A 14,895-nucleotide genomic window follows, 5' to 3' on the forward strand; every position below is an offset into this window, starting at 1 on the left:
CTCTCTAGCATAGAAGGTAGATGGGTTGAAGGTCCCGTTGCAATAAAAGTTGAGGTAGCTATGGCGATTCTGGTAGCTCGAGTAGTAGGAGCAAAAGCAAAAAGCTGGATTCCATTTGCAAGACAGTTAGGGGGTAAATTAAGGATGACATCTCCACATGGGCTCGAACGCATGCATTGCCCTATAGAAACTTGACCTGCAGCTAATAACCATCCTACCACATGATCTTGCTTGATAAACACCTTTTGTTGGCACTGCCTTTCGACAGAATGGGAGGGTGTATGTCGACAGAGTTTAAACCGGTGTACAATGGAATACCCTTCAAATGTTTAAAGGCACATTGTTTCAGATTTCTCCCTCTTTAATCGATAGTCTCTCTCTCTCTCATGCGGGAGAAAGTTACTCCATCTCTAGCCAGGGCCTTCTCATTATTGGTCCCCTTACCCTAGATTTTATCCGCGACAAGTTTTTGAACTCAAGACGTCTATCGAATGAAAAGGTCCAAAGAGAAAAGGTCCGGCGACTGACATGGCCTCAAAGCGTCATATTTGAACACTGCTCTCTGCTCAAGCAAGCTCTGCGACGATCCGTGGTTAGGGTTTTCAGGTATGGAGGATAACTCAGGCTCTTTCTTCTGCATCGCACTCAAATTCGAGCACACACTTTTCGCATAATTCATTGATGCTTTCGACTCTCGTAAGGTTAAGGTGCGATCATGGTTTGTTGCTCTTAGTCCCTACACAGAGAGAAACATTAGGTACCGCGGTGCCCCTTGCGGTATTTCTTGATTGATTTGAGCTCGCAAGTACCCCTTGTTGGCATTTTTTTTGTAGGGATGCTACTCAAATGTGTGACTCTAATGCTTGTGCAAAGATGAGTACAGAGGGACCAAGGCCTTGCTTAAATAGGCTCCAAGGAAACACACCCGAAAATTGTCGTTTCGGAAAGAGGGCATAGCCAAAACTTTGCTACCTTGTGTGTGTGTACGTGTGTTTCTTGCCTAGAGATGCAGATAGGGATATAGCTGCTTCTCATTTGCAATCTCCTTTTTGGATGCTTCTGAATGCTTTGATGCGATCTGATGCTTTTCATATTGGAGCCGATCCACTCAAGCTTTTGGTACATTTTTTTGCCATGGAGTGTTGCCACGTCAACACTGCCACACTTGTGCTTGCCACCGTAGCACTTATCAGCGATTGACATTGTTCCCCTTCTTAGAAAAAAGATTACAATCCGTCACAAATTGCTGACGTGTCAAGTCACTGAAGAAGGAAGCCAACATGCAGATCCCGACGGAGGGGCCTAAACCCGAGAAGTAGTTGAAGAAGTTTTACCAACTTATAAAGTCTAGCCGAGTGGCCTATTTTTAAAGAAGAGTTCCCACCAACTTACGAGACCCTGTCCGAATGGGCCCAAGTGACCTAAAGAGATTAAATAAAGCGGGACCTCCGCGCACACGCACACACACAAAGCGTGGAGCATGATGACGTGTCAACTCTACGGACACCCGCGTTTTGTGTTGATAATGCCACATAGAAAATACGGATTTCCGCGTTTTACGTTGATGACGTGGCAGCTATACGAATTTTCGTGGAATGCACTGGCAGCTCTTAGCGCTAGCTTTTAGGACCAGAAGCTTTTAGAGTTTGATGCTTTTTATGTAAGTGCTTTTGAGAGGCCAAGGGCCTTTAAATATGTGCATGCTTTTGCGTGAAGGTGTAGAGGATGGAGTATCGACAATGTACTGAGTTCAAGCGATATAAAGTAATACCGAAAGGGGTGCTAGCATTTGGGGCCAGTGCTCTCTCGGGGTGGAACTTTGCCACTTCTCGCCTTGTGTGTTGTACATCTCTTTCAGCTCAATTGTTATTTGAAGTGCTTAAAGTTGTTTAGTTTGTTCTTTCCGTTGGCACGTGGTGTTCGTCCCTGTTACAGTGATATTAGAGCTTCAAGCGTGTGCTTTTTTGAAAGCATATTGGTTCTACCAAAGAGCAGACAGAGCAAGTTGACACCTCCAAAGTTTACCAAAGAATCTTTGCGTCCCACTTCTAAAGTTTACCAAAGAATCTTCGTGTCCTAACCTCGGGCTTATTAGCCACTCCACCCTTACTCCATCGCACATTGGGAGCGCTCCCGCCTTCATTGCTTTGTCTTATAGGGCATTAGCTATAAAGACCACTTGCGAGAGAAGGATCAAAGATTTTTCGAGCCAGTGTTTTTCTCAGAGACAGTGCAATGCAATGGTGGAAGTCTATAGCTACCAAGCTGCCCACTCCAAGGACTTGGCAAGCCTTTAAGAAAAAGTTTGCTCGAAGATTACATGCCTTCAGACATCTTCCTTCGGATTGTAGCTGTCACAAACTATAACGTGGCAATTGTGAAAATGCTAACGTGGTAAAACAGTACAGAACCCATCGCGTTGACAGGTACTGACGTGGCAACATACGGATTTCCGCATTTTTCGTTGGCGGCTTTTGGGCTAGAAGATTTTGAGTTTGAAGCTTTTTGATGTATTGCTTTTACGAGACCATGGGCCTTTAAATTTGTACCCAGGACCACTCTTCCCCTCAGTTTGCCGACGAGACTGAGCAGAGAGGGCCCGCGGAAATCCTAACTTTGCTCAAGCATCTATACTATTATAAGAGAGGGAGAAATTCCCCCCTTTGCCCCCCCCCCCCCCCCCCTCTCCGGTACACATGGCGGTTGCTCCTTGATCCGGCATGTGTGCTTTGCAACTCAGGCGAGATAGGGGACTGAGGGCCCACGAGAGAGAGAGAGAGAGAGAGAGAGAGAGAGAGAGAGAGAGAGAGAGAGAGAGAGAGAGAGAGAGAGAGAGAGAGAGACATGTGACACTGTAACAAACTTGGACACCCCAAGTCAAGATTCTGTCGCGACACAACAGAGATTCACTTCAAAACACTTTACAAATTTAAGAGTAGACACGGCCCGGCGTAGTTCCGTGCCAAGAGAGATAGGCCCTTAAGATTGGCACCCCTAGCGGTATTTCTTTTATATTAATCTTTGAGCAAAGTACAACTACCCGCGGGTGCTCACTCTCAGACTCTGCGTCCAGATGCTTTGAGAAGTGAGCCCCTTGGGTCACTTATAAAGGTTACAAAAGGGATGCCAAAAGCAGAGCCCCCAAAAGCATTAAACTCAAAAGCCATGAGCTCCAAAAGCATCTTGGCTAAATCTGCCACCAAAAGCAGCCAACGTTAATTGCAGAAATCTGTACAGCCAAGCCACGTTAGCAGCCAGCGTAAAACATGAAAAATCCGTACGCTGCCACGTCAGCCAGTCAGCGCGTATTCCGTGTGTCCGTACTGTCTGCCATATTCCGGGCGTTCGTACAGGCAAGCCACGTTAGCACGTCCGTACTATTAGCCACGTCATCACCGTGTGTGTGTCCGGGCACTGCCACGTCATCAATTTGTGACATCCACCTCTTGAAAGAATTATAATCGCTCTCGATTACGTCTGCAAAACAGACGGAGGCTATAAACTGTCTTAGTAGACACTGACTGTTAGTACCGACGCAGTAGACACGACACATCTAGCACTTGTACAAAAACGAAAGTCACATCACAAGACATCACTCGACATCATAGGACATCACATGACAAATCACAAAAAAATTCATTCAAATCTCAGACCATGACTGCCAGCAACGTATTTAGTAATCGCATCTAGATCCATTCCGGGCCTCATTGATGCCCGATTAACTAATTCTTATTGCGATCATGTTTATAGAGATTTATGAGATCGAAATGCTGCAGTCATTTTGTCTTTCAATTCCTACACTCAAACAAGTCAAGTGAGAGAGTACAAATCAATCATATTCAATTTTGGGAATTCCTTTTTTATAAAGTCATACAGCAGAGTACTTGTCAGCCCATTAGTATCCCTGAAACTCACAAGGGACATCAGTGACCTTATTCAAATCGAGATAATCTGTTGACAAAGGAGCGGAGTGACTCCCCTCTTGTGCAAACTCGTTGCACCAGATTCACCCTTGCTGAGTTCGGGGTTCTATAGGAGTAGACTATGCTAAACCGAATGCTTCAAGGTAAAGTTCCAAAATCTGAGGAGTATCTGCTAGGTCCTCCTCCTTTATCCATTTCGCATCCAATGCCGGATAGTTCTTGAATTTAACCAAGAATCGCCGAATCTGTAACAAATTTGGACACCCCAAGTCAAGATTCTACCGCGTCATAGCAGAGATTCTCTTCAAAACAGTTCACAATTCACATTTGAGTCGACACAGCCCGACGTAGTTCCGTGCCTAGAGATATTGAACCCAAAGACTGGCTCCCCTTTCGGTACTTCTTTTTGTATTAATCTGTGTTCAAAGTACGAGAGTGGGTAGGTGCTCACTCTCAGACTCTGCGTCCAGATGCTCTGAGAAGTGAGCCTTGAGGGCCTAACCACTTATTTATTGGTTACAAGGGATGCCCAAAAGCAGAGCCCCAAAATCAAAAGCAGTACTTGTTGTCAAACCCTCCTCCGAAGGCCCCACTCTCTATGGCGAGAGCGGTCTACTTATGATTGCACAAGTCTCTACAATGCTTTGGACTTGCCGATGATGTCGACGACGATGAGACGGGCTGAAATCTGAAAATGCTAATGGCTGAAATCTGCAAATCTTTATCTGCTGAATTCTTGCTCTATGTCGGTGACGATGTCGATGGCGACGATGGGAAGATGACGCGCTGAAAACGTAGATGCGCATTTTCCGGGCTGAATTTGCAAACTGCGCTGGATCTAACCGTGCAGCGAGGATATGCTGCAGGAAGGTGAGATCTGCGAGGTTTGGGGGCTCTATTGCGGAAACTGACTGCTGAAAACTGAAATCGCCGAGTCTAGGGCTGATTCCGTCGCGAAGATCTGCAAAGACGCTGAGGTTGATCTGCAAACCAAAAACGCTAGGGCTGAAAATAGGTCGTGCTGCAAACACACTGTGGATCTGCGGGTGCAAACCACTAATGCTAGTGTTGATCTGTCCTTTGTTATCGCCAGGCTGATGTAGATGCAAAAACGCTGGTTGATCTGGGTTCTTGATCCAAAAACGCTAGAGAATCTTGGGGTCCTGCTGAGAAGTTGCTTGTGAGCAAGCGCTCTTGCTACCTCTTCTGCCAGAAAGTGCTAGCGCTAGGTTTCTATGTATAGAAACTTATGAAATTTGCCCTACCTAGTTTCCAATAAAAGTCACTTAAAAATAATAAGTGAAAAATGTCAAAAATAGGGAAAAAAGGTTTAATGCACTGGAAAATGCTCCTGATGGATTCTGATGGTAATGCTGATGGTCATGCTGTGTGCAACCAGAGGATATGCATCTACTCTTAGTGCCTGGGCATGCACGGTCTGCGAACAGACTCACAAAAGTGCCAGATCACTTCCTATTCTAGACTGACTTGACTGAACTGAACCCTCGTCATGCTGTAGCTTGTCCACGGACACAGGGTTGGATGTGTCACGTGACATCCCCTCCTTTTCAAAGTGAGGTACTTGTACCGAACTGTATGGCGTCGAGGGAGATCGCCAACAACATTCGGAATCCTGGAAAGGACTCTTCGCTGGCCCACTCTGATGTGTGGGTCGTGCGGTACTTGAACTTCATAAAGGTCTGCAAAGTCTTCTTCTTTGGGCCGCGCCGAAAGCGACACAAAGTCATCTTCAATGCTTCCACTTCGTCTACCTTCTTCAAGAATCTCCGAGGATGAAAATTCTTGAAACCACTTCCAACACAAAAACATGAACATACCCATTCCATGTAAAGTGACTGGAAAAATTCTCGTCTTTTGTGAAGACTGTGCATGCAATGTAGATGAACAAATACACGGAGTGCCAACCCGTTCACCACACACACACAAACAATGAGATTGAATCTTGTGTTTCTGATCTAAATCAATCAACTGTGGCAAATCACAATGGACATGCCCATTCTTGATACTCAATTTTTCTTGTGCTCTTTCTGAAACTGCGTCATGCCAAGGAAGAGACATGGAATGTGAATTCCTTGAATGCAAACATTTCATCTTTTCATGAGAAATCCGCATACATACGTGCTCATCAATGAGTGTATAACAAACTGATGACGTGTCAAAGCCTAAAGAATAGAACCAACTTACAGATGTCGGCCGAGGGGCCTAAACCCTAAGAAGAACAAGTAACTGAAGAAGTCCTACCGACTTATGGGGACCCTGTCCGATGGGGGTCCCAAGTGACATAAAGGGAATAAAGCAGGACGCACACACACGCACACACCAGAAATTGCATAGCTGTTGATGACGTGGTAGATTTTCGAAAATCACGCTGGCTGATGATGTGGCATGTTGTACGGATTTCCGTGTTTTGCGTTGGCTAATGACGTGGCAGGTTTTACGGATTTTCGTGATTTACGCTGGCAGCTTTTTGGCATTGCTTTTGGACCAGAAGCTTTTGAGTTTGAAGGCTTTTCATGTAAAACTGCTTTTGGGGCCTAGGGCCTTTAAATATGAGGTTAGGGCTCATTCTTTGGCATGCTTCCTGGAGAAGGTGTAGAGTCTGGAGTACCGGCTTGTACTGTCTTGATGCAAATAAAGAAATACCGAAAGGGGCGCCAAGGTTTGGGGCCAATATTCTCTGGGGTGGAATTCCGCCTTTTTGTGTCGCGTGTCGTCTCTCTCTCTCTCAGTTTTGTTTTTATTGAAGTACTAAAAGTTTGTTCTTTTCTATTGGCCCCGTCTTGTGACAGTGGTATTAGAGCATCAGGCGTGTGCTTTTCTGAAAGCATACCGGTCCTACAAAAGAGCAGATAGGCTATTGGAAATTGGAAATTTATTCGAGGTATCTTCGCCCTCCAACACGGACTTATTAGCCACTCGCACCCTTACTTCATTGTGCATCGGGCGCGCTCCCGTCTTCACCGCTCATGTCTTACAGGGCATAAGCCATTAAGATCACTTACAAGAGAAGAATCCAAGATTTGTTTTGAGCTGCTGTTTTTTTCTCAGAGGCAGTGCCATACAGATGTTGATAGCTACCAAGGAGCATACTCCAAGGACTTGGCAAGCTTTCAAGAAAAATTTTGCCCGAATTATATAATTTTTGACATCTTCCTTCGGAGTGCAACTTCTGGCAGAGTGGGGTATCCTGAAATGCTTGCCATGGAAACCCTAGCAGATTATAACTTGAAATTTCTCGACATCTCTCAGTAGATGTCTCTTCACGAGCAGATGACCTTGGAGATCCAGTGCCATTGCTATCTTGGGACTACCATCGCCGCCAACAGAAACATTGTTTGTCCAAGAGTTGATGGACCATGCTGTGCTCGGCTACGACCTTATGGAATGAACCCAACCCTAATTTTTGGTGCAGGTTTCAGGATGGAAAGTCAGTGGACTTTTCGAGCTCGATCGATGTCGAGATTGCTTTTTAAGTAGAACTCTGTTTGAGAACTTGTTTAGTGATCTTGTTTGGAATTTGTTTGAAATGGATGGTATCTGTTTTGAACCTGTCTTGATGCCGATTTGAATTGTTTGACTTTAGTTTTAATACTGGTTTCAATGATTGGTGATTTTACTCCCGGGTGGAGTAGTGAGAAATGAAGTTTGAGAATGCTTGTTCATACTCTTGGCCCGGACCCTTGTGGTTATTTGCGGGGGGAGTATTGAATGATTGAAAAATGCTGTTTTTTTTCACTCATGGCCCGGACTTGCATGGTTATTCACAGGGGGAGTATTAAGAAGTCTGAGTAGTGGTTACTCTTAGCACCTCCAAGCGAACCACTACACAGCACCTCCAAACGACGCAGGCTGTGTGTAAGGTGCAGCGGAATGAATGTTTGAACTTTGCTCAAGATGAGTGCTCCGAACTGTGCTCAAGGTTCCTTTTTGTTCTTATGGAAGGGAGAGCCTTCCGTTCTTAATGAGAGAGTGCAATGATCACTAACAAAGTGGTGAACACTGTGAATGAAAGTGCATGAGACTGAGAGATAGAGAGAGAAGAATATGACACCAGAGACGTCAAACCCTCCTCTGAAGGCCCCACTCTCGTCGGCGAGAATGGTCTACTATTGATTGCACAAACCGGTACAAAGTGGATGCATGTGACTGATGCAAGTCTAGGCTAGATCGATGACGACGACGGGGATGACGAGACCGATCTAAGGGCTGAAAACTGATGCTAACTTACTGCTGTCCAAAAACGCTACTGGCTGAAATCTGATGTGGCTTTGCTGCTGTCCCAAAAACGCTAATGGCTGAAATTGTCTGGCACCAAAAACGCTGATGTGGGCTGGTCTTTGCGGGCTGAAATCTGCTGGTCTTTAGGGCTGAAATCTGTTGGTGCTTCATCTGCTGAAAAACGCTATGCAAAGGGGGCGATCTGGGCTTCTGGAAAAACGCTAGGTTGAGGTTGTCCTGGCGAGGGATGCTTGATGAAAAACGCTAGGTACTGGAGGTCTTGGCGATGAGACTCTTGCTGATGAAAACGCTAGGGGAAGGTCTTCTTGCTTGGAGGGAAAACGCCACCAAGGGGTTCTTGTTGAGAAGTTGCCTGTTGAGCGATGGTGCTCCTGCTGCCTCTTCTGCCAGAAAGTGCTAGCTCTAGTTTGCTTATATACAAACTTACTCAATTTGCCCTACCTACTTTCCAACAAAAGTCACTTAAAAATAATAAGTGAAGAATGTCAAAAATAGGGAGAATAGGTCAAATACACTGGAAAATTCCCCTGAAGGATTCTCATGGGAATGCTTATGATCATGCTGTGTGCAACCAGAGGATATGCATCTACACTAAGTGTCTGGACATGCACGATCTGCGAACACTCACAAAGGTGCTAGATCACTTCCTATTCTAGACTGACTTGACTGGACTGAACCCTGATCATGCTGTAGCTTGTCCACGAACACATAGGGTTGGATGTGTCACGTGACATTCCCTCCTTTTCAAAGTGATGTACTAGTACCGGACTGTCTGGCGTCGAGGGAGATCGCCAACAACATCCAGAATCCTCGAAATGACTCTTCGCCGGCCCACTCTGATGTGTGGGTCGTGCAATACTTGAACTTTATAAAGGTTTGCAACGCTTGCTTCTTTGAGCCGCGCCGAAAGCGACACAAAATCTGCTGTGGCTTCTTCAATGCTTCAACTTTGTCTATGGACGTAGGTCCATCTTCTTCAAGAATCTCCATGGCTGAAAATTCCTGAAACCACTTCCAACACAAAACCATGAACATACCTATTCCATGTAAAGTGATTGGAAAAAATCTTGTCTTCTTAAAAGACTGTGCATGCAATGTAGATGAACAAATAGACGGAGTGCCAAACCGTTCACCACACACACGCAAACAATGAGATCGAATAGTGTCTTTCTCATCTAATCAATCAACTGTAGCATTTCACAATGGAAATGCCCATGCTTGGTGCTCATGCTTTCTTGTGCTAGTTCTACAACTGTGTCGTGCCAAGGAAGAGACATGGAAGGTGACTTCCGTGAATGCAAACATTTCATCTTTTCATGAACAATCCGCATACATCCGTGCTCATTCATGAGTGAATTGTGCTCAACGGCCAATATGTCATGCCTAGGAAAAGGGATCACATAAAGACGTTGACTAAAATACAGGAAACGATCACGAATGAAACACTCGTACAATGCGTGCTGACTAATCATACGAACACATAGTACTTCCTGTGAGGGTTCTTTGGACCTAGGCTCGAGAGCCAAGATCGGTTCTTCGTGATTGGTCGAATCTGCAATGAGGTTAGCGTCGCTAGAAAAAGTATCCACTAACCCATCCTTCTTGTGAACAATCACATCTTCTTCATGCAAATCATCATGCTTGTGAGAAATCACATCTTGATCATGCAAATCATCATGCTTGTCATTGTCATCCAAATCATCATGCTTATCATTATCATTCAAATCATCATGCAAATCCTGTGTACCATGCTTTGGAGAAGACGAGACCGAGAGAGTCTCCTTCTCCTGAATCCGTTCAATCTTCGCCTGCACATTAGAAATGAGAGATGGAGAATGAACAACTTGCTCTCCATGAATGACAATGAGAGAGTCACTTTTGGCATTGGAAGTGAACGTATTTTCCGCCGAATCAATGAGAGGGTTATGCTCACGAAACCATCGAATGCCCAAAATCATATCACATCCTGAGAGAGGAGAGACTAAAAATTTTCTAGCTTGTTGAACTGTAAACAACACATCAAGGCACTCTTGCGTGATGAGAGAGTCCATACCAGGAGCGAAGCGAGAGACCTTGAGAGGAGATTTTTGACTAACCTCTAAGCGGGCTCTCTCAACAAGAGAGGGACTAATCACATCATGCATACTGCCTGGGTCAAACAATATGACAAAACGCTGCCCCGTCATATGACCATAATATTTAATGAGAGACTCATCAATGGGAGGGTCAGGAGAAACTTGGGGCACACTCGTGTTGTCATTGATTGCATTGATAGAGGAAGTGGGTTCTGTGGGTTCTTTAGATTCATTAGACTCAAGCTTAGGACATGTCCTTTTTATGTGACCCTTAACGTGACAATGAAAACAACGACCTTCCTTAGAATAAGTGCTTTGCTCTTTTGACGTGATGTATCCTCCTAAAATTCCTTGTGCTACCATTTCATATGGAGTGAGCTTAGGTTTAGCAATTGTGTTAGCCTTACCCTTAGGTTCACTTTGAGAGTTCTTTTCTATTGGAAGATTGGTTAGAAGAGTTACCGTTCTTACCATTCTTACCATTCTTATTGTTCTGAGGGTTCTGCGAAGTCTGAGAGGTACCTATGGAAGTCTTGTTTTCCTTGGGCTTTCCCTTGTTGTGCTTCATCTCTTGTGCGAGAGCAATCGCTACCGCCTTGTTGAAATCGATTGGATCGAGCACCTCGACATCGTACTTAATGTACTTGTCCAATCCTTAAAGGAACGCCTCTTTGCGCTCATCATCCGACTTGCGTAATTGGGTACCTAGTTGCAAAACACGATTAGAGAAAGACATAATTGGTATACCATTTTGCTTGAGAGCGCGTCAATCGTCCTTCAATCGTGCGAGGTACTGAGGTGGCATAAACCGCGGCTTAAGCTTGTCTTGGAAATCAGTTCAATTGAAGGAAAGGGGCGTGAATTCGTCAGCTTCCTCTAGGTGCGCCGCTAACTGTGCCTCTTGCTATGCGTGGTACCAATTGATGGCATCACCGGCAAGGTACATAGCTGCCGTCAAAACCTTGCTATTTCAAGTCTTCTTAGTTGTCGCAAAATAAGCATTGAATTGATGCAACCAAGATTGAATAACCGTAGCATCCATGTTACCATCATACTTACTGAACTGGATCTTCTCTCTGACTGGGTTGTTGGAGTCCGAATCATGGCTTGCGCCACTTGAGGAACTACCAACATCTTTGGTTGGTTCGGACTTCGAGGCAAGAACCTATTCTTGAGTGCGGAGGTCCCTCTGAACCTCACGATCGGCCTCCAAGGCTGCTCGTCTTGCTTTGGCTTCCTCCTTTCTTTGTGCTTTTCTTTCCTTTCGTGCATCGCGCTCGTGTTCCAAAGCAATGCGAGTGGCTTCTTGTTGTTCTGCTTTTCTTTCTAGTTGTGCCATCGCAACGTGATTCGTTTCTTGTTGTTGTGCCATCATCTTCAACATCGACTTGACCATCTTCTCCATAGGATTTGGTACAACTCATGGCGTGGATGGAGAAGGGGGAGGGTCGGAAAAAACTCCTGGTGGGAAAAATTCTTCGTCGCCTCTCTCATGCTCATTACCTCCAAGCGAAGTATCCATTCCGCTTCGAGTGATGACCATACACTGTGATCTTGGGTTCTTAAGTTCACGAGGAACTTGGGTTCTTGTGGGTCTTGGGTTCTTGGGTTCTTGAGGGTCTTGAATTCTTGAGGGTCTTGAGGGTCTTGAGGTTCTTGGGTTCTTAAGGTTCTTGAGTTCTTCTTTAGCTTGCAATCTGTGTTATAGAAGGATCTTCTCTTCACCCGAGTTTTGCTCTTTTCTGCGGGCGCACCCCTTGGCGGCGTTGCGCTCACACCAAGGTTGCTTTTTCCCACCTCACGTTGATTGGCCGGCCGCTATGTAACAGACTTGGACACTCCAAGTGAAGAATCAATCACACAACACCAAATAACCACTTCAAAACAATTCACAAATCACAATAGATTTGCACTGGTATGGCGGAGTTCCGTGCCTAGAGAAATTGGCCCCAAAGACTGGCGCCCCTTTCGGTATTTCTTTATGTATTAATCAATGTCAAAGTACAAGAGAGCGGTTAGGGTTTCACTCTCAGACTCTGCGTCGAGACGCTCTGCAGAGTGAGCCCAAACCGCTAATTTAAAGTTTACAAGGGATGCCCAAAAGCAGAGCCCCAAAAGCTTCAGTTCCAAAAGCAAACTCTCTTTTTTTCCTCTCACAAACTCACTTAGAGTTTTTACAAAATAAAGCAAGGGAATTTCTCCCTCTCTCTCATGCTCAATTGCGTAGACAAATCTTGACGCAAAAGCTGAAATCAGCGTCGTAAAATCCGCTTTTTTTCCGTACGGTGCCACGTCAGCATGCCAATGCATTATCCGGAAATCTGTCCCTCTGTTGCTAGGGTTAGGGTTAGGGTTTAGGAAAGGTTTTAGGATTAGGGTTTTTGGCAGATTTTAGGGTCTCCCGCATGCTCTCGGGCAGACACGTCACTTTGTGACATACCCCCCTCTTGAAAGCATTGTAATCGCCCTCGATTACGCCTGCAAAACAAACAGAAGCCATAAACCGTCTAAGCAGACACTGACTGTTAGTACCTACGTACTAGGAACACACATCTAGCACATGTACCAATCGACAGTCACATCACAAGACATCACAGGACATCACATCACATTCAACATTCATTCGGATCTTAGACTATGATTTATCGGCCATGTAGCTAGCAATCGCATCTAGATCCAATCGGGACCTCATCGATGTCCGATTGACTAACCCCTATTGCAACCATGTCTATTCGAGTTCAATCAGACCAAAATGCTGCAATCATTTCGTCTATCAATTCCTGCACTTAAAAGAAGTCAAGAACAAATCAGTATCATAATCAGGAATTCCATTTCATAAAGTCATACAGCAGAATACTGTCAGCTTTTAGTATCCCTGAAGCTCAAAGAGACATCAATGACTCTAGTATCTAAATCAAGGCATTTGTTGACAAAGGTGCGGAGTGACTCCCCTCTTGTGCATCCCACTGCACCAGATCTCCGGCCAAGCTGAATCCTGGGTTCCATTTGGAGTAGACTATGCTAAACTAAAAGCATCGAGGTAAAGTTTCAAAATCTGAGGAGTATCTGCTAGGTCCTCCTCCTCCATCCACTTCGCATCCAATGCAGGATAGTTCTTGAACTTAACCAAGAACCGCCTTCGAACTTTACCTTTATTCTTCGTATCCTTATGTGCCAAAATCTGTTGAGGAACAAGGATCTCCTCGTTTTCTTCCACTTCGGGTTGCTCATCAGGCTCCCCATCATCAGGCACATCACCCTTAAAAGGTTTCAAGAGACTCACATGAAATGCATTGTGAATCCTCCAAGTATCTGGCAGTTTCAATCGGAAGGAGACATCATTTATCTTTTCAGTGATCTGGAAAGGTCCGTAGTATCGCATACTAAGCTTTGGAAAAAGCCTCTCCTTTCCCTTTTTCTTTCTCAGGCGTGCCTTCTCAAAACGGAAGAGCACCCAATCATCCTCCTTCAATTTCAAGTCGCGACGATGGCGATCCGCTGCCTTTTTCTGTCGTTCTTGAGACTTCTGCAAAGCCTCGCGAACCTTGGCAAAAGCCGTATCTAAGTCTTGCGTATATTCATCCGCTTCAAAAATCTTATCTTTCGTGGTTAGGAAGGGTGGAACCTTCGCAGCACCTTCAACAATCTCAAATGGCGCCTTCCTCGTCGAAGAGTGTATTGTGTTATTGTAGGCAAATTCCACCAAAGGTCAGTACTTTTTCCATTGAGTCTGCTGATCCGAGATATAAGACTTCAATAAATCTAGAACCACTGAATTTGCAATCTCAGATTGCCCATCAGACTGCGGGTGGAACGATGACGAGAATTGCAACCGCGTGCCAATGTTCTCCCAAATTGCCTTTCAAAACAAACTCGTAAATACGGCGTCTCTGTCGGAGACAATCGTCTCACGCATGCCATGTAATCTAAAGATCTGGGCCACAAACAGTCTCGCTAAGTGATCCGGCTTGACTGTCTTCTTCACTGGAATGAAATGAGCTTGTTTGCTAAATCTGTCAATAACAGTGTTAGGTGCAGCGGAATGAATGTTGTCTTTCTCAAGATTAGTGATCTTTATTTGCTCAAGGTTCCTTTTAGTTCTTAGGGAAGGAGAGAGCCTTCTGTATTGTAGAGTGCTATGATCATGAACAAAGTGAGTGGATATTGTGCGTGCAAGTGAATGAGACTGAGAGAAGGAGAGAGAAGAGATACGACACCCGAGAGTTTGTAAAACCCTCCTCCAAAGGCCCCACTCTCGTTGGCGAGAGTGGTCTACTTTGATTGCACAAAGGTGTACAATGGGTATGCAATGGATTGATGCAACTTGGACTATGCCGCCGACGACGACGACTTGATGGCTGAAATCTGGGATCTTCTAATTGCTGATTTTCGTGGACTGTTTGGTGGCTGAAAATGATTGTTTTGGCTGCGTTTTTTGAGGCTAAACTTGGGAATCTTTTGCAACCAGGAGGGACTGAATCTGCTACCTTTCTATAGGCTGAATTTCTGCGTTTTGTCACTGCTGAAACTGCGTTTTCATATGGCTGAAAAACGCTGGTTGATGGTGCTAGAAAAACGCTGGTTGATGGTGCTAGAAAAACGCTGATCTGCAAGTATCCAATGCTTGGAAAAACGCT

General features: G+C 45.0%; 1 protein-coding gene across 2 annotated transcripts in view; it reads left to right on the plus strand.

The window, feature by feature from the left end:
* Positions 1–450: 450 nt before the first annotated feature.
* LOC147421127 (uncharacterized) overlaps positions 451–14,895 on the plus strand; it is a 56,958-nt gene continuing 42,513 nt past the window's right edge. For both annotated transcript variants that reach the window (XR_015186916.1, XR_015186917.1), the window contains exon 1: positions 451–606. The gene's annotated coding sequence lies outside the window, so the exon portion shown is untranslated. The remainder of the gene's footprint in view (positions 607–14,895) is intronic.

This window comes from Adiantum capillus-veneris, chromosome 28 (genome assembly GCF_014529385.1).
Source record: "Adiantum capillus-veneris isolate H3 chromosome 28, ASM1452938v2, whole genome shotgun sequence".
Lineage (NCBI taxonomy): Eukaryota > Viridiplantae > Streptophyta > Polypodiopsida > Polypodiales > Pteridaceae > Adiantum > Adiantum capillus-veneris.